Source organism: Camellia sinensis, chromosome 9 (genome assembly GCF_055761805.1).
Source record: "Camellia sinensis isolate YWXY chromosome 9, ASM5576180v1, whole genome shotgun sequence".
Classification (NCBI taxonomy): Eukaryota; Viridiplantae; Streptophyta; class Magnoliopsida; order Ericales; family Theaceae; genus Camellia; species Camellia sinensis.
This window is the reverse complement of record NC_138969.1, coordinates 99,496,909-99,517,860: the sequence shown is the minus strand read 5'-3', so window position 1 is coordinate 99,517,860 and position 20,952 is coordinate 99,496,909. Positions and strand designations below refer to the sequence as shown.

Below are 20,952 nucleotides of genomic sequence, written 5' to 3'. Positions count from 1 at the left end.
CTATCATGATCTTGACATGTGCTACGGCTTCAACAAGCCGGTCATATTCCCTAATCATATTGCCGAAAACTAAAAATCTATGTAGGAAACAAAGGGAATATCACAATACTCCCTATTCCTAACATAAAAAGACTAGATCTACATTCTAGAAGTGTAAATCCACATTTTAAAAGTGTGAAAAAGGTTGTCGGATCATCATCGAAACTTGGCCCGGAATCACCTAAAGATTGAAGCTCTTGTCCCTCTCTCTCTAGAACTCAATCTTTCACTGTTGATACGTGGTTTTTAGACTATTTTTTATTTTATAAACAAATTGACGATTAAAATCCCGATGCAACTGCCATTAAAATAGGAAGTTATGCAGGAAGCAAACATTTTTCTACACAACTTTTTTAGGTAGTGTTTAATTCATTGGAATGAAATGATCATTCTATTAAAATGTTTATTCTCATGTTTAATTGATTAAAAAAATAATAAAAAATACATTACAATTGTAATCAACAGTTATCAAATTAAATGATCATTCAATAGTAGAGTTTAAAGAATGATCATTATATTCCATTCAATTTCATTCTATCTCATTCCTATAAATCAAATAGAACATATCAGATGTGTCAAAATTACCTCCCATTGTGACAAAAGAGTGATTCCATAGTTGTGAGACTTGTGCCATACAAGTCGGGACATTGTTAGGGTGAGTTTGGTTACTTTGTCCATAAATTCTTATATCTCTAAACCTCTCTTAACATGTTGTATAGTTAAGAGAGAGGCGTGAAAAAAGGGACATAAACATTGGGACAAGGACTTAACTTATGACTACGCTATTAAAGTTGACAGAGTTTGGTTCCTTTATCTCAAAATGCTCGTGTCCCTATGTTTCAAACCTCTCTTATCATGTTGTACGACTGAAAAGAAAGGCGCACATATTGGTACGAAAACTATTGTGCTGAGGTTTGATATGACATATTCCTATGAAAATGAAAAGTAAAGCAAAATGAAGAGGATTAACACACAGTTCAACAAATTCAAGGCACAACTCAAGCCACAGTTGCAGCCTCAGCTTAGGTTATAGCTCAAGGTCTTAGGCTTAGGTTATAGCTCAAGGTCTTAGGCTTAGGTTAGGCTTAGGTTTAGGCTTCGCTATTTTGTTGCATGGTACAAAATAACTTAAACAAAATATCTTAGACCACTATTTGTTTTTAACTTAAGTGGGCCAAAATCAGTTAACAGTCACGAGAAGGCCCGGGGAACACCGCGAACACCTCAACGGGGACCGATGTAAGTTGTGGAAATTTATAGAACTAGCGTGGGACTCCCAGTTTGAAAACTAAGTGAAAAAAGACATTTTTTTCACACTTAAGCTTGAAAATAGTCCATCGGGGTCCAAAACTGTGTAACAGTCACGAGAAGGCTTGGAGAATACCTCAAATACCTCGGGAGGGAGCATTGTAAGTTGTGGAAAGTTACGGAACTAACTTCCGATTTGAAAACTAAGTCAAAAAATGTAGTTTTTCACACTTAAGGTTGAAAATAGGCCATCGGGGGGCCAAAATCTTGTAAGAGTCACAACAAAGCCCCGGGAACAACTTAAACACCTCGGGAAGGACCAATGTAAGTTGTCAAAACTAACAGAACCAACACGAGACTCCCGGTTTGAAAACTAAGTCAAAAAACGCATTTTTTTCACACTTAAGGTTAAAATAGGCCATCGGGGGCCAAAATCCCATAACAATCACAAAAAGGCCCAATGAACACCTCAAACACCTTGGGAGGGAGCAATGTAAGTTGTGAAAATTTACGAAACTGGCACAGGACTCCCGATTTGAAAACTAAGTCGAAAAATGCACTTTTTTCACACTTAAGGTTGAAAATAGGCCATCGGGAGCCAAAATCATATAATAGTCATGAGAAGGCCCTGGGAACACTTCAAACATCTCATGAGGGAGCAATGTAAGTTGTGGAAACTTATGGAATAAGTACGGGACTCCCAGTTTAAAAACTAAGTCGAAAAATGAACTTTTTTTCAGACTTAAGCTTGAAAATAGGCCATCAGCGGGCCAAAATTGTTTAACAGTCACGAGAAGGCCTGGGGAACACCACAAACACCTCGGAAAGGACCAATGTAAGTTGTGAAAACTTACGGAACTAGCATGGGGCTTCTAGTTTGAAAACTAAGTCAAAAAATGCACTTTTTTCACACTTAAGTTTGAAAATAGGTCATCGGGGGCCAAAATTGTGTAACAGTCATGAGAAGTCCTGGGAAACATCTCAAACACCTCGGAAGGGACCAATGTAAGTTGCTGAAACTTACAGAACTAGCACAAGACTGCTAATTTGAAAACTAAGTCCAAAAAGGTACTTTTCTCAAACTTAAGCTTGAAAATACGCCATTGGGAGCCAAAATCTTGTAACAGTTACAAGAAAGCCCTAGGAACACATCAAACACCTTGGGAGGGACCAATGCAAGTTGTGGAAACTTACGGAATTAGCACGGAACTCCCGGTTTGAAAACTAAGTCAAAAAATGCACTTTTATGACACTTAAGATTGAAAATAGGGCATCGGGGCCAAAATTGTGTAACAGTCACGAGAAGGCCAAGGAACACTTGAAACACTTTGGGAGGGAGCAATGTAAGTTGTGAAAACTTACGAAACTAGCACAGGACTCCCAATTTTAAAACTAACTCAAAAATGGCACTTTTTTCAAACTTAAGCTTGAAATAAGCCATCGGAGGCTAAAATTGTGTAACAGTCATGAGAAGGCTCAGGGAACAACTACAACATATTGGGAGGGAGCAATGTAAGGTTTGGAAACTTACGGAACTGGCACGGGACTCCTGGCTTAAAAACTAACTCAAAAAATGCACTTTTTACACACTTAAGATTGAAAATAGGCCATCGGGGCTCAAAATTGTTTAACATTAACGAGAAGGCCTGTGAAACACCTCAAACACCTCGAGAGTGACCAATGTAAGTTGTGGAAACTTACAGAACTGGGACGGGACTCCCAGCTTGAAAACTAAGTCGAAAAATGTACTTTTTTCACACTTAAGCTTTAAAATTGGAAATCGGGGGCCAAAATCATGTAACAATCATGAGAAGGCCCGGGACAACTCAAACACCTCGGGAGGGAGCAATGTAAGTTGTGAAAACTTACGGAAATGGCACGGGACTCTCGGTTTGAAAACTATGTCAAAAAATGCACTTTTTCACACTTAAGTTTGAAAATAGGCCATCGGGGGCAAAAATCGTGTAACAATCACAAGAAGGCTCACCTCAAACACCTCGGAAGGGACCAATGTAAGTTATGAAAACTTACGAAACTGGCACGGGACTACTGGTCTCAAAACTAAGTCAAAAAATGTACTTTTTTCACACTTAAGTTTGAAAATAGGCCATCGGGGGCCAAAATTGTGTAACAGTCACGAGAAGGCCCGATGAACACCTCAAACACCTCGAGAGGGACCAATGTAAGTTGTGGAAACTTACCGAACTAGCACGGGACTCTCGGTATGAAAACTAACTTGAAAAAGGCACTTTTTTCAAACTTAAGTTTGAAAATAGGCAATCGAGGGCCAAAATCGAGTAACATTCACGAGAAGGCCCGGGAACACCTTAAACACCTCGGGAGAGACCAATGAAGGTTGTGGAAACATACGAAACTGTCACGGGACTCCCGGTTTGAAAACTAAGTCCAAAATGCCATTTTTCTCACACTTAAGCTTGAAAATAGGCTATCGGGGGGCCAAATCTATGTAACAGTCACGAGAAGGCCCCGGTAACACATCAAACACCTCAGGAAAGGCCAATGTAAGTTGTGGAAATTTACGGAACTAGCACGGGACTTTCGGTTTGAAAACTAAGTCAGAAAAGGCATTTTTTTCACACTTAAGCTTGAAAATAGTCCATCAGGAGCCAAAATCTTGTAACAGTCCCGAGACGTCCCAGGGAACACCACAAACACCTTGGGAGGGACTAATATAAGTTATGGAGACTTATGGAACTAGCATGGGACTCCTGGTTTGAAAACTAAGTCGAAATGGGCACTTTTTTCCCACTTAAACTTGAAAATAGGCCATCGGGGGCCAAAATCGTGCTACAGTCATGAGAAGGCCCAGGGACACATCAAACACCTCAGAATGGACCAATTTAAGTTGTGGAAACTTACTAAACTAACACAGGGACTCCCCGTTTGAAAACTATGTCAAAAAATTAACTTTTTTCACACTTAAGCTTGAAAATAGGCCATCGGGGGCCAAATTTGTGTAACAGTCGCGAGAAGGCCAGGGAAGCACCTCAAACACATCGAAAGGGACCTATCTAAGTCGTGGAAACTTACAGAACTAGTACGGGAATCCCGGTTTGAAAACTAAGTCAAAAAAGACACTTTTTTCACACTTAAGCTTGAAAATAGGCATTCGAGAGCCAAAATCGTGAAACAGTTACGAAAATAGGCAATCGGTGGCCAAAATCGTGTAACAGTCATGAAAAAGACTACACAACATCTCAAACACATCAAGAGAGACCAAAGTAAGTTTTGGAAACTTACAGAACTAGCATGAGGCTCCCGGTTTAAAAACTAAGTCCAAAAGGGCACTTTTCTCACACTTAAGCTTGAAAATAGGCCATCGGGGGCCAAAATCGTGTAACAGTCACGAGATGGCCCCGGGAACACATCAAACATCTCGAGAGGGACCAATGTAAGTTGTGAAAACTTATGGAACTAGCACGGGACTTTCGATTTGAAAAGTAACTTGAAAAAAGGACACTTTTTTCACACTAAAGTTTAAAATAGGCCATCGTGGGCCAAAATAGTGTAACAGTCACGATAAGGCCTGTGGAACACCTCAAACACCTCGGGAGAGAGCATTGTAAGTTGTGGAAACTTATGGAACTCGCACGAGACTCTCGGTTTGAAAACTAAATAAAAAATGGACTTTTTTCAAACTTAAGGTTGAAAATGGGCCATCGGAGGCCAAAATCGTGTAACAGTCACGGGAAGTCTAGGGGAACACCTCAAATACCTCGGGAGGGACCAATATAAGTTGTAAAAACTTACTGAACTAGCACGGGACTCCCAATTTGAAAACTAAGTCCAAAAAGACACTTTTCTCACACTTAAGCTTGAAAATGGGCCATCGGCTGCCAAAATCGTGTAACAGTCACGAGAAGGTCTGGGAACACATCAAACACCTCGGGAGGAACCAATGTAAGTTTTAGAAACTTACAAAATTATCACGGGACTTCCAGTTTGAATAGTAAGTCGAAAAAGACACTTTTTTCACACTTAACATTTAAAATATGCCATTGGGGGCCAAAATCGTATAGCAGTCACGACATGGCCTGGCAAAGTCCTTAAACACCTCGAGAGGGACCAATGTAAGTTCTGGAAACTTACGAAACTAGCACAAGACTTCCAGTTTGAAAACTAAGTCAAAAAAGGAACTTTTCTCACACTTAAGCTTGAAAATAGGCCATCGGGGGACAAAATTGTGTAACAGTCACGAGAAGGCCCAAGGAACATATCAAACACCTCGAGTAGGACCAATGTATGTTGTGAAAACTTACGGAACTAGCACGGGACTCCCGGTTCTAAAACTAAGTTAAAAAATGCACTTTTTTCACACTTAAGGTTGAAAATAGGTCATCGGGGGCCAAAGTCGTGTAACTATCACGAGAAGGCCCGGGGAACATCTCAGACACCTCAGGAGGGGCCAATGTAAGTTGTGAAAACTTATGGAACTACCACAGAACTCCCGGTCTGAAAAGTAAGTCCAAAAAGCCACTTTTCTCACACTTAAGGTTTAACATAGGCCATCGGGGGCCAAAATCGTATAACAGTCACGAGAAGGCCCCAGGAACACATTAAACATCTCTGGAGGGACCAATGTAAGTTGTTAAAACTTACGGAACTAGCACGGCACTTCTGGTTTGAAAACCATGTCGAAAAATGCCCTTCGTTCACACTTAAGCTTGAAAATAGGCCACTGGGGGCCAAAATCGTGTAACAGTCACGAGAAGTCCTGGGGAACACCTCAAACACCTCGGGAGAGACCAATGTAAGTTGTGAAAAGTTATGGAACTGGCACGAGACTCCCGGTTTGAAGATTAAATCCAACAAGGCACTTTTCTCACACTTGAGCTTGAAACTAGGCCATCGGGAGACCAAAATCGTGTAACAGTCGTGGGAAAGCCCTGGGAAGTAATCAAACACCTCGAGAGGGACCAATGTAAGTTGTGGAAACTTACGAAACTAGCACGAGACTCCCGGTTTGAAAACTAAGTCAAAAAATGCACTTTTATCGCACTTAAGATTAAAAATAGGCCATCGGGGGCCAAAATTGTGTAATAGTCACGAGAAGGCGGGGGGGAATACCTCAAACACCTCGAGAGGGACGAATGTAACTTATGGAAACTTTCAGAACTAGCACGGAACTCCCGGTTTGAGAAGTAAGTCGAAAAAGGCACTTTTTTCACACTTAAACTTGAAAATAAGCCATTGGAGGCCGAAATCCTGTAACAGTCACGAGAAGGCCTGAGGAAGATTACGCCAAACTTCGTTGAAGGGCCAACAACATATGTCCACTATATTTTCCAGAACTTGAGCCATCAATGATGCAAATAAGCTAAGTGGGGATGATCTAGCTGGTGAAGAAGGGGTACTTTAAACAGTTGATGCGGCTTTTGTTCTTCTGCTTCGTGTGATCGGTGGCAAAGAAACTAACACTGGCTATCTTTAAACCAAATATGTAGTCTTACAAAGTCTACCAACACGAGTCTACAGAACTTGGGTATATTTGACTGTTCTGAAATTATGGTGCCCAACTACCTTGCAAAAATAAAACAGAACCCCCAATCAAATTTCAGCAGCATGCTGGTTCAATTGATTACTACTAAATCACATTGAAAAAATGAACTCAAACCCCACAAACTGAAATGCCTGAACCATTCATCTAAATCTGAGAATCCCCATACATTGCACATAACACATAGCAGGAAAGAGAACAAACACCCCTATGGGGGCTAGGGTTACCCTCTCCTAGCTTTGAATTGATCTAAGGCTTCACTATTCAAACAAGCGATATCATAAATACTAGAAATGGGAGAGCATCCTGTCCTAATTTTGGAAGGTACTATAGCTCACTATATGCATAAGGTTGGCTCTACTCTAAGGGTTAATGTCAAGGTGAGACTACGAAAGAGTCCTTTGGGTAATAACCAATGAAGATCCCAGGAAATCAGAAGAGTCAATATAGCCTCTCATCGAAATCTGAGAACCTTAGATAGTATAACAACCTTTTTGATAGATCTTAAAAAGTTATAACACAAGGGCTCTAAAGTAGCGTAGAAATAGGTATAGTGTCACGAAAAGTTTGCCTGCACCTATGTTACACGGACTCGGTACGGGTATCGGGTGCGGGTGTGTATCTAGGAGTCGGACACTTCAAAATTAAAAATTAAGGATATGTGGATATGAATCCAAATTTGAATACGGGTACGGGGATACGTTAAATAGTTTTTTTTATAAATATATTTATTTTATGAAGATGAGTTTAAAAAAAATAAGGAATAAATAACAGATTTTGTTAAATAAAACAAATAAAATATAAATAACAAATAAAAAAATTTATTTTAGATATAAAATAAATTATATTTTTATATATGATAAAATAAGTTATTTTTATTTTGATAAAGATGTTGGCCAAATACAAAACACTAAAAAATTAAATAGGCCCAAACTTATTTTATTTAGGCCTAAACAATTAAATAAGTCAGAATAAAGCTCCATGAGCCCAAACAAAATAAGCCAGATAGAAAACATTAAATAGGCCCAAACTTTTATTTTATTTATTTGGGTCTAGCCCATTAACCAAACCCAGCCTTAGCAAATGCCCACCAGCTGTATATAGCCAGTCAAACTCTCTCTTCTCTCACCATTTTTTCTCCTCTTTCCTCTCTAAAATACGCATAGCAGAGTTCAAAAAAAAAAAAAAAAGAAGAAGATATACGCACAGCACAGCACGATCGAATCGAAGCTCCTTTCCACTTGGTAATTATGACTCTCTCTCTCTCTCGGTTGTATCTCTAGATGATGTGGTTATTGTAGCCGACATTCACTCATCGATGAAGCTATGATCCAACAAATCCAGATCTCGAACCCAGCACATCCGTGTAAGTATTTCAATCTTCTTCTTCCTTTTCAATTAGCCGTGTTCGAGAGAGAGGACGCGAATCCGACACAGATCCCATACCTGTACCCGTGTCGTGTCGTGTCGACACGGGTACTTCACCTTCAACTGCCGAGTCCATGTAACACAGGCCTGCACTTCTACCAAAATCTGGGCAACACAGGAACTTTAAGTTCACCATTGCATGCAATGCAATGAATATATAATTGAAAATAAAATTCATACCATAGAGGTCGAGTCAAGGTTTCTTAATATCCCTAACGGAGTCACCAAAAACTGTCACATGCCCGAGGGGTACCCATGGGCGTTAAACAGTTCGGGCCCTCTATTTATTTGATCTAGTCTCACGAGTGCAATATAAAACATAAATGAGAGTCTAGATTTGGCAACTTTTGTAGAAAATCTATTTTACTGCAAAACCATTGCCAGAAATGGACTACATTACCAGATCTTAGAGTCATTTTGGGAAAATTAGAAAACCAGTGACTCGTGCCAAGGTCATTGTTCCTCGTAACCAAAGATGCTTCGCTCAGAACCTTAGGTATGAGAGAGGAAGGTTATTAATTGAGCACCCCCGCTCACCCGATTAAAGATCAGCCTCTACTAAACGATGATATGAGTTTTATTTTTATATGTTTATATTCTGATTATTAAATAAATCTTAAAAGTTACTATGTGAAGCACACAAATATAGACTATGCCATTCATTTTGGAACAATGTGATTTCATATGTTTTGAAAGAGTTTTGAAGATGTACAACTAGAAGAAATTGAGTTTACAATCATGAAAATTAACATCATTCCAAATTAAGCGACATAACCTCATCCATCGGCATTCATACAATTATATCAAGTAAGCAAGTAGCCATGTGGTAAGATGCTTAAACATAGTAAACAACACACACACAAGCGGGATACTAAAGCATGAAAAACTTGCATATTTACCGACGTCCCGCAAACAGCTACAAAACAACATTAGAAAACTATGCATGATCTTATATACCCAATTCTAATGCAATTCACTCATGAAATGCAACTAAAGATTTGACTTCTAAGATATGACACATGAATCATCTCAAGAATATGAGGTAGCGCACATAATCTCATAGGAATTGATTAAAATCACAAATGCAAACTTAGCGGAATTAATGCGCATGAAACATGGATGCAAGACATGGATATGATTAAAAAAAAAAAATATATGATGCTTATGCACAAATAAGGAAAGCAAGTAAAAGAATAGGATAGAAAAAAGCAGGGCGGAGAATTATTACAACACTTGAAAGAATAATTACAAACCAAATTAGAGAGGGAGGAGGAAATTATTACAACAAAATAAAAACCTCACAAAACACTCAAATAAAAAAAAAAACAAAATAGAAGTTTCATGCGTCTTGAAAACCACTGAAAATTGGTCAACATCGGAAGATTACGCCATTTTATCAAAAAGAAGTTAATCGTCTGGCCTAGGCTTAGCAAAACCTGTCTTGTTGCAATACCGAGAAAAAAACAAACAAGAAATATATAGGCAACTCAACTAACCACTTCCGGTTAGCTTACAACAAAACTAATAGACAACTTAAAACAAGAAAATGACTATAAGATTGAAAGTACAAGAAAATGAAAGAATTGAAAACTAACCGCTTCCAGTTAGATTACAACAAAACAATATGAAACAAGAGCAAGAAAATAAATATGAGCTAAACTAACTACTTGGATTACAACAAAACACTATGAAATAAAAAGTAAGAAAATAAATATGAGCTAAACTAACCACTTGGATTACAACAAAACGCTTTAAAATATGAAGTAAGAAAATAAATATGAACTAAACTAACCACTTCCAATTAGATTATAACAAAATACTATGAAATCGAAAGTAAGAAAATAATTATGAAATAGAAAATATAAAGAAAATGAAAGACTTGAAATTCACCTTTCAGAGAAAGATTGAGCTTTTCGATTCCCAAACTTCATCTTGATCACCCTCAATGTTGTGAATTTTGATCTCAATCCTCAATTCAAGAGCTTGGAATTTGAGCTTAGAATAATGTTTTGGACAAGTGTATGATCACTGTTTAATCTTCTTCAACTTAGCAACACTACTCTCACTTTGGCCAAAGCTTCAGGACATGGTTCTTGAGTGGTGTTTGCAAGGAAATATGAGATGTATAAAGGCTTTATAACTTTACTAATTTGGAAAGACAACTCTCTTGCTTTCAAGGACTTTTTTTTTCTCTCAAATTCTAACTCAAATTTAGTATTCTCTCTACACTTCTCTTCTAATTCATCTCCTCAAACTCAAGACTATAGCTCTCATTATATGGGCAATGCTAGTGGAGCAATGGTGGAAGACAAAGTGGATCATTTAGAGAAGTAATGGAGCTAATGGGCACTAAAATGGAGTATTATCCTCGTTGGCTCAAGCACTAGTCAATGGAGGATGAGTAAGCATGCATTTGGTGCAAAAAATAGGTAAGAAATAACATCACAAAGTGCCCCACATAGTAAAAAAAACTCGCCCAATGTGAATAGGTCGAGACCGTAGTAAGGCAAGTTGCACCCACGATCACATTGGTCGTGCCGGCGATGGTACTACTGGTTGACTGGCTAGGGTGGATTTTGTCCCTATTTGCTCCGATTCGGTCTTGTTTCGCTCCGGTTTGGTCCCATTTCGGGTGTCCCACAGGGCTTAAACACTTGGCCAATATAGGCTTAGGGTTAGGAATAAAGCTCAAATTCCAAGCTCTCTTACTAATAATTTTGTGAGAAACACATATTCTGATTGTCATCATCGGGTAATCAAAAAAAAGCGTCGAAGTCTTAGGGTCGGTCAAAATGGGGTGTCTACAATATTATGTGAATTTTTTTTTTCCTGTGACTAATTTTTACTATTTTTATAACTATTTATAAAATTGAAATATGCTGTGCGATTAATTTTTTTTAGACTAGTTTTAAGTTTGAAACGTAAACTGTTTGGTTGAATTTTTAAATTTTGTCTTTTATTTTTTTTAAAAAAAAATTAAAAGTGGCTTGATAAAAGATATTGTTTTCATTTTCATATGATTCTATTTTTGTTTTTGACAAAAATAATATTTGTATGTTTGAATAATATTTTTATATTAATTGTATAATTTGAGTTAATATTTTTATTAGTCTCTGTGTTTTTTCTTCGCAGATAAAATAATATTTTTTATTTAAAAATTAATTTTAAAAAAATAATATAAAATATTAGAAATATTTTTGTTATATCTTTTTCATTTATAAATAACTCAGATGTGTATATATTTTTTAAAGTACTTTGTAGGGTGCAAGTCCATTATGTGTGGGGGATACATGTTCATTATGTGTAGGTGCAAGTTTAGTATGTGTGGTGTCTAAATTAAACTTATGTAGTGGTGCAAGTCTAGTCTGTGTTAGCATGCAAGTCGAATCTATGTGAGGGTGCAAGTTTACTCTATGTGGTGTGCAAATCAAATCTTTGTAGTTGTGCAAGTCTAGTCTGTGTTGGTGTGCAAGTCAAATCTATATTGGGGTGCAAGCTTAGTCTGTGTAAGGTTCAATGAAATCTATGAAGGGTGCAAGTTAAATTTGTGTAAGGGTGCAAATCTAATCTGTGTGGGGCGCATGTTTAAGCCTCGTTTGGGAACAGGCTTTTTTAGTAATTTTTTGACTTTTTAGCTAAAATATGATATATAAAAAACTAGTGTGCTTGGGATGAGTTTTTGATTTTTTTACGAAAAGATGTGCAATAAGTAGAGAGAAAAATGAAATCTTTGACTTTTGGTATAAGTTGTTGGTTTTTTGATTTTTTTGGTGACTTTTTTGGCTTTTTGAATAAAATCACCACTTGCCAAACGAGACCTTAGTCTATGTAGGGATGCATATTCAGTATGCATAGGGTGTGCAAGTCAAATCTGTGTAGTAGTGCAAGTCTAGTCTGTGTTGGCGTGTATGTTGAATCTGTGTGGGGGTGAAAGTTTAGTTAGTATGAAGTGCAAGTTTAATTTGTGAAGGGTGCAAGTTGAATCTGTGTAGGAATGTAAGTCTAATCTATATAGGACACGAGTTTAATCTATGTAAGGTGTGGGGTGCAAGTCTAATATGTGTAGGGATACAAGTCTAGTCTATTTGAAGTGTAAGTTTAGTTTGTGTGGGTGCAAGTCTTACTTTGTGTGTGGGATCAAACATGGCCCCTATTTTTTTTTGTTATATTATTATTTTGGTTTGAGTTATTATTTGCGTGGTTTGAATTAATATATTTTTATTTACATTTGTATTATTCTAAACATTTTCTCCTACCAATATATATATATATATATATATATATATTAATTAGAAAAGTAATTTATTATTTATATTAACTTAAGTCATACAAATTATTTTAATTCTATAAATTTTTATATATTTTAGATTATTAATTTAAATTTTTATTAAATATGTGAAATATTAGTTGCATTTTAAAATTTTAAACATATTTTTAGAACAACATCAATTTTATAAAAATAGAATTTGTATATTAAATATTCAATATATTTTAATAAAATAAAATAAATTTAAAATATAAAGATAATTTTTTTTTTAATTAAAAGAATGAGGTGAGTGTATGTGTGCTGGGATAGAACTAGGAGAAGATTATGAGGGGTCATGACCCCTCTGTCTCTATGAAAATTTTATTTTCCGTAGTACTTCTAAATATATATATATATATATATATATATGTATTATTTTATAAATAAAATAGCATCGTAGTATAAAAGATATATACTTTATTCTTTTCTCATCTTTTATTCTTTGTTATTTTTCTAGAAAAAGATTTATTCATTCTATTAGAGATTGTTTATATGATATTTAAATTTTTTTATGTGTATATATATAATTTATATATCATATTGTACATATATGTGTACTTGAATATACGGTAAAAAAATATTATTTATCTTTAACCCCTGTAGTAATAAAATCCTAATTTCATCTCTGTATGAGAGAGAGAGAGAGAGAGAGAGAGAGAGAGAGAGAGTATGTGCAAGGCGTATTAGTGAGCGTAAGAGTTAAGGGTAAAATCCGTTTAGTTTAATTTTATAATTATGATTTAAGTGTAAAATTATGATTTTAAGTGTGGAGTTGTGAGTTCAATTTTAAAAAAATAAAAATTTATTTGGTTATGAGTTTTGAAAATATTTTTGAGTTTTTGAATTTTGAATTTTGAAAAGAATTTTGAGTTTTGAAAAGAGTTTTAAGTTGTATTTTGAGTTTTAAGTTTTTGAATTTTGAAATTTTTCGAATTTATTTCTTTTAAATATTTAAAAACGTTTAAGAAAAATTTATTTTTCATTTTAAATATTTTATTTCATTTTTGTAAATTTTTTAAATTCAAAACACAACTCCACACTCAAATCAGAAGCAAACACGTACCTCCAAACTCAATTCAAAAACTATTTTCAAAACTCATAACCAAACACATAACTCAAAACTCAATTCAAAAATTGTTTAATCAAAATATATATTTTTATTTTTTTATTTTATTGAAAAATATTTTTTGTTATTTTTTTAAGTATTGGCCAAATAATTTGTTATGGTTTAGATATAGGGAAAATTGGTCTAAGGTCCCTCTCCCAATTTTAATAATGGAAGAGATCCACAATATTATATTATGATGTCTAAGGTCCCTCAACTTCCACACCAATATATCATAGAGAAAATTAACTCTCTCAAGTCAATCATTATGTCGAAGTGACATTCGACCTCTGAGACGATGACACGATCATGCTCCGCAGTGTGGAATCGACAACGATCTTCAATATCGACCGAGAGTTTGCCTTCTTCGGAGGAGCGGACACTCCGTCCGCGTCGGTGTTGGCTTCTACCTCTGGTTCGCGGTCTCCGACAATGAGGTGGAGTTCGTCGAATCGTCTCCTTCAGTTCTCACAAGAGTTGAAAGCAGAGGCGGTTGCAAAAGCGAAGCATTTCTCTCAGGAGTTGAAGGCGGAGCTGAAGCGGTTCTCGTGGAGTCATGGTCATGCGTCGCGTTCAGCGATTCAAAACGTTCTCGTAGTAGGAGGTAGCAACGGTCTAGACTCTACTTTGGTCGCTCGAGCTTTCCATCAACAGAGAGCTCGTCTCAATCGCACCCGTTCTGGTGCCAAAAAAGCTCTAAAAGGACTCAGATTCATCAGCAGTAGCAAAAACAACATTGTTGATGAATGGAACGAAGTTCAGAACAGCTTCAACAAGCTTGCCAAGGACGGTTATCTCTATTGTGCCGATTTCGGACAATGCATAGGTCATAAAACTCTCTCCCATTACAATGGTGCGATTTCAATGCGTGTTTAAACCTTTTCAATCTCAATTTTTATCATTTTCTGGTTGTAGGACCGAGAGATGATTCAAAGGAATTTGCGTTGGAATTGTTCGATGCTCTGAGCAGACGACGAAGGTTGAATGTTGACAAGATCAGCAGAGATGAGCTTTACGAGTATTGGTCTCAAATCACTGATCAGAGCTTCGATTCTCGACTCCAGATCAGCAGAGATGAGCTTTACGAATTGTTTTATGCATTATTATTTTTTTATTTTCAAAAAAATTAATAGATTTATTCTCTGATTTGAATAAATTTCTCTGGGTTATAAAGGGAAATTTCTTTGGTTTTGAGAAAATTTCTCTGGGTTAAAGTGAGTCCAGAGAAATTCTTTCCTGATCCATAGAAATTCTATGGATTTCTCTAGTTTAAACTCAATTTGTTTAATTTTCTCTGCCTTTAATTGAGTAAAATTGGTGAAGTCATATGTATGTATTTATACTATTTGTTTGTTTGGTACACTCAGCGAAATTTACTGAGACAACTCAGTGAAATTTCAATAAAACAAACTCAGAGAAATTTGTTCTCTGAAGAGAAATTCTCTCAGAGGTCCAGAGAAATTCTCTGGAGAGAAATTTCTCTAGAGCAATTTTATCTGTGACATGAATTTTCTCTAGATCAACTTAAAGGACCTTAAACATTATGAAAATATTTGATATCCTTTATGTTATAAAATTTTAATACGATGGACCTTAAAAAAAAAAACCCCTTAGATATATATAGCCATCCAATTTTTTTTGAAATTAAAAAAATTTAAATATTTTAAAAAATAAAATCATGATTTTAAAACATAAAATAAAAAAAATATTTTTTAAATTTTTCTTTAAATAAAATTTTAAAAAGAGTTTAGTTATAAATTTTGAAAAGAATTTTAAATTAAATTTTGAATTGTGTGTTTAGTTACACATTTGGAAAATAATTTTAAATTTTTTTTATTAGATTACAATTTCAAAAGAGATTAGTTATTAGAATTTTTATTAGAATTTTTAGGGGTGTGTTTGGACAACGGCTATATACACCACCGCCCCCACCCAACGGTGCATTTCTCTCACAAAATTGCAACGGAGGCAAATGTTCCCTTACATCTTTTTATCCTCCTCTCTCTCTCTCTCTCTCTCTCTCTCTCAAAAAATCTTGAACGAGACTGTGAGCAGTGGTGACTGTGAGGAAGAAGCACAAGGAAGGTTTGAAGGAGGCACTTGTAAAACGTTTGGATGCTCTCACCGACAAGATCGGAGGGAATGTTGTGTTGCAGCTTGTTAGCACCGATATGGATCCAAGTATGCCCCCATTCTCTGTCTCTCTCTCTCTTAAAAAATCTTGTCAATTTTTATTTTCCCCCAAACTAACAATTTTCTAGGAAAAAAATAAAAAAAAAATGTTCAGAAATTAAATTATGAGAGCCAAAATCATTATCGGTGTTTTGATCATGAATTATATATATATATATATATATATTTGTAGTATCAATTTTTATTTTTTATTTTTTTGGTTTATGAAATTATTACACACCTTTCAATCCAACCAATAATGATTGATCTGATATTTTATTTTCTTTCCTCTTTTCTGGGTTGATCTGATTATGTGTCTTTACTACAATAACAATATGAATTTTACTGAATTGGTTTTTTTTGTGATTGGTGATGATGAAGAAACGACTTTGATGATGATGAGCAGTACCGTGAGAACCCCTCCTCCTCCTCCTCCTTAAGCCGTCGGGCCAGTTTGGTTGAGAGGAAATCGCTTCTTCCTGCTGTGGCGGCATCCACCCGGATGTCGTCTGCGCTGATTCGGCGGCTGGGGATTGGGAGGTCACGGCTCAGGTCCAGGGATTTCAAGAACATGTCCATTTTCGCCAGAATTGACAAGGTTAGTAATTTTACATACATAATATGTGCTATATATTTACATATATACATATTAATTGTGCCAAATTTAGTTGTTTGAATTCTCAACTTGTATCTGTGGAATTTGTGTGAAATTCTCGTAGAACATTTTGGTAATCTCGTAAATTCCCAACTCTGAAATTGATTGCACTGTGGTTTCCTTTTCATTGATTTTTTTTTTTTTTTTTTTTTTTTTTCTTTCTTTCTTTCTTTGTGTCTGAAGGCAGATTTCAAGTATCTTTTATCAGTGTTAAGTATTTAAGAGCTTGTTTAGTACATGATGATGTAGATCGAATTCTGTTCTTTTATTTTTTTAGCAAGAGAAAAAAAGCTCGAGATATATATTGCATGAGAAGAACAACATGCTTTGTCCTCTTTTTGATAACGAAGTCTATTTATTTCATCCATGAAAGCCATTGACTTCCATTCTTAAATGAATGATCAAGTTATGTTGGATTTTATTAGTGGGAGTTTTCAGAGGCCAACTGTTAATGGTGGACTGTGGAAGCATATGTGCCTTTGTTACTGATCTGTCTGACGTAACTCATGCTGTATTTCTATTTGCATATGAAGTTGGCAACTAAGATGTAGTGACTTGTGACTCCTCATCCTTGTGTTGTTTCGTAAATAATCCCACATTTGGTACTGCAAAAGTTGCTCAGAATAGCTAATCCCACGTGACCCTTTTACCTACATATGAGGGATTATTTTGTCCTAGGGGTGAGATAGTTAAACCGGGGATAACTCTTTTGCATGTGAATGACTAAAATGCCTTTTCCTGGCTTACACATTCGGGGGTATCTTATCTGCCTAATCCAAACCGAAATCAAACATTGCCGGTGTAAAGTGGTGACTGTGCTCCTTTTTTTGGCACCTTTCTAATATACTTATTTGTCAAAAAAAAAAGGGAAGAAGAAAGAGGAAGAAAGAAATGGGCCGAAGTCTTCAATGATTTGTTTTTGGTGATGCATCTAGGAGCACAATAGGAGAATCTTTAATGGAGGTGTAGTTTTTATTTTGGAGTCGAAACATTTGATATTGAGCCCTTTTTTGGATTACTATTAGGAATCTCTCTCTCTCTCTCTCTCTCTCTCTGATAAATACTATTAGGAATCTCTTTCTTTTGTTTCTTGATTGATTTGCCGGAAGAATTTAGTTTATGGGTTGATGTATAGTTTGGCCTTTTTCCCTCTTATGTAATTTTTGCCCGGGATTTCTCCTTGTGTCTCGTTCTAGATTTTATCTACCAAGAAGAGGAAAATTCTCCTTCATTATTCCCCCTTGAGATACAACATGAACAAAATAAAGTTGGTTGTCTTAAGGCTGGTCATGTTGAATTCTCAGACTATTTAATCTTGGATTAGAAAACTTAGGCTGTCATTGATTTAGTAGTACTGGAGGGCCAACATCAATCATTATATTCTCCTATGTGTTGGAGGGCTAACAAGAATTTGAATCAAATGGAAATTGATTGGATGGGATTTTGGTGTGCTGAGAAGTTGATGTACAAATGCCTAGGAGAACTAGCTCCAACCTTCAAAATCACAATTGAAGAAATAATACCTATTGGGAGCAAATATCAATCATTTTATTCCTCCTTTGTGTCTGCTTAGCAAAATCATAGAAGAAATAATAATACATATTGGGAGTAACTAGAATGGAAAGAACCCTCCTTGTGTGACTTGACTACTTAGCAAAATCATAGAAGAAAAAATACATATGAAAGCAAGTCAAATCCAAACAAAAGTATAAAGAAAAATCTTAGCCGCAATATATCTAATTTTTTATAGGAAAACTTTTGACTTGAAGGATAGCTAAGGGACAAGCTTGAAAGAAAAAATCTTCCATTGTATGAAAATTGCGAGTTTTCAATTAACTTTGTTTCCATCTATTAAAAAATTGATATCTCAAGTGGAAGCAGACACCCAATCTATTAAAAAACTGAGATCTCAAGTAGAAGCAGACACCCAATCTCTAGGGATTTTCATGGCTCGAGCAGTGGCCAATGATTTTGCAAATTCTAAGGTGGTTTTAACTTGGATTTTGGATGGGATTGGTCTTCAAGTCATCTCATTTATAAATACTCGTTCCATCCTCAACTGTTTGTCAATTTTCAGCATTTATGCCTTTTAGTAGGGTCAATAAATAATGTATTTTTTTCCCTACAAATTGAAAGAAAGAATAAATAAAAAAAACATAGATGATTTTTTTGGGACGTTTGGAATAGTTAAAATGGACCAGCAATTTCGTACGGGAGGAGAATTAAACTAGTTGTAACCAAAATAAATTTGTCAAATAAGAGAAGCATCCATATTCGCTTGCACTATCAATTGATTAATATGCATTTTACATCACTTTAAAACATTTCAAGTTTGTTTTGGCGATTTCCTAGTCAGTGGTGGATCGCGTTTAATTTGTGGTGAATTCACAGAGTATCATGGATGCTTGTTACTCTACCAACCATTCAGGAACAAACATCACCGATTTCCAGTGGTATAAGAAACACGCTAACAAGTTTTAGGATTCAACACCTAAGGCACATGAACTGGGTTACGGTTGGGTTGTTTCTTTTTTTTTTTTTTCCCCTTACTAAATGGTGAATTGGTTGGCTACGAGGTCCTGTGGTTTTTGTCCGTTTTGATTTTCGACAGGAAGAAGAAGGAAAGAAAAAAAGAAGGGAATCCTTTTGTGTGTCTAATTGATTTTTATATTGATTGCAGAATTGATTGGCATAAAGCAAATTCGTACTGGTTTAATTGAATAAAATGAACAATTCATAAACTCTATCATGTTATGTTATCAATCCTAAGCAAATTTTTTTCCATTTTGAGGGCCAAATCTCCTCTAGACCTTATTCAAGTGTCAAACAACATTTTAAGTGTGAAGCATTAGCACTTTATCTGAATCACTAGATCTTTAGCATTGTCAAATTAATTTTTTATTTGAAATGTTACTGCAATAGTCATTTGACCAAAAGATGTGAAATAAAACCCTGTTTATAGATGAGGGCTTATTAGGGTTATATTTTAAGCCCGGCTAAGAAAGATTTATACAAGCCAACTAAAATTTGGGATATACGTAGATCATGGGATATACGTAGATTTTGTTCTCTAGGAATGGCACTGTATAGTTACCAAAAAGCATGACATTTTACATTTCAACTGCAGGAAACTTTCACCAAAGTAAATGTTCCCATAGAGTGGCTGCTATGATTTTTTCCACGGCGAAGCATGGCTAGTATTAAGGGCGATGCATGTTAGATTAGCACAATGTAAGAATGGAGTTAATAATAAAGACTTCCTTTAGAAAACACTGAACCTAGGTGTTGGTCAGCATGCAAACGAAAGGCTGTATACACTCACAAGACTAAAGTATCAAAATTGATAAGACCTAAAGCACATACCTACTACATCAAGTGTTTTGGGAAGGGTGACATTAGAAATCAGACAGAAAATTCATTTTACTTTTTTGGTTAGGTAAAATTCATTTTACTTATAGTTAAAAGAGATTGAAATTTTGAAAGTACACGTTTTCTTTTGATTTATATCATTATCGTTGTCATGATGATTGCACCAGCATGTGACTGACATTACATTAGATAGCAGGATTGGCTGTGGTACGCCATCACTGCCGCCACTCCATCACCATCATGATTTCATCAACTATTGGAATAGTTTCTATTTACACCTTGAGATTCATTAAATTATTGTGAACTGTAGCAGTTCAATGTCAACTTAATGTTTAACTGTGAATTGCCTCTATTTATTTCTTCATTTTATTGATTACTATTATTAGTTTTTTTTTAATTTTTTCTTTTCATGTAGACGTGGCGTAAAACAGTTGACAGGGCTTCAAAGGTCTTCTTGGAGATGCATTACAACCAGCACAAGTGCTTGACAAATGATATTGCTTAGACCAAGCTATTTCACACTGTGGAAATTTTTATATGACCTGGGGTGTGTTGGGAAGGAAGGTTTGGCCCTTGTGCACTACTAGCGTCTAACTTATATTTACTTATTCTTGTATATGTATTTTATCACCACAGCAAAATAATTGTTGTATTTTGTGTCATACAAATTAAGTTTTTTACCCTCAAAGTTGTCTTTTATGGAGCTGTGTGATTTAAATTGGCCATCCAATTTTTCCATTATGATTTATAAAATCCAGTAAACATTTTACTGTGGAAATTTTTATCTGACCTGGCGTGTGGTAGGGGGAGTCTCTTTCCAGTAAACATTGTGTGATTTAAAGTGTCTCTTTCCAACTTAGTTTTCAAAGCGGGAGTCCCGTGCTAGTGCCGTAAGTTTTCACAACTCGCGTTGGTCACTCCCAAAGTGTTTGAGGTGTTCCTGGCCCTTCTTGCCACTGTAACATGATTTTGGCCCCCCGATGGCCTATTTCCAAGCTTAAGTGTTAGAAAATTGTATTTTCCGACCTAGTTTTTAAACCGGGAGTCCCATGCGAGTTCCGTTAGTTTCCACAACTCACGTTGGTCCCTCTTTAGGTGTTTGAGGTGTTCCC

General features: G+C 35.8%; 1 long non-coding RNA gene across 1 annotated transcript; it reads left to right on the top strand.

Annotated features, from left to right (window-relative positions):
* The first annotated feature begins 15,590 nt into the window (after nucleotides 1-15,590).
* On the top strand, nucleotides 15,591-20,618 carry LOC145798703 (uncharacterized). The gene is made up of 3 exons (XR_014340131.1): nucleotides 15,591-15,825; nucleotides 16,198-16,414; nucleotides 20,256-20,618. It is a non-coding gene; the product is annotated as an uncharacterized LOC145798703 (long non-coding RNA).
* The last annotated feature ends 334 nt before the right edge of the window (nucleotides 20,619-20,952 follow it).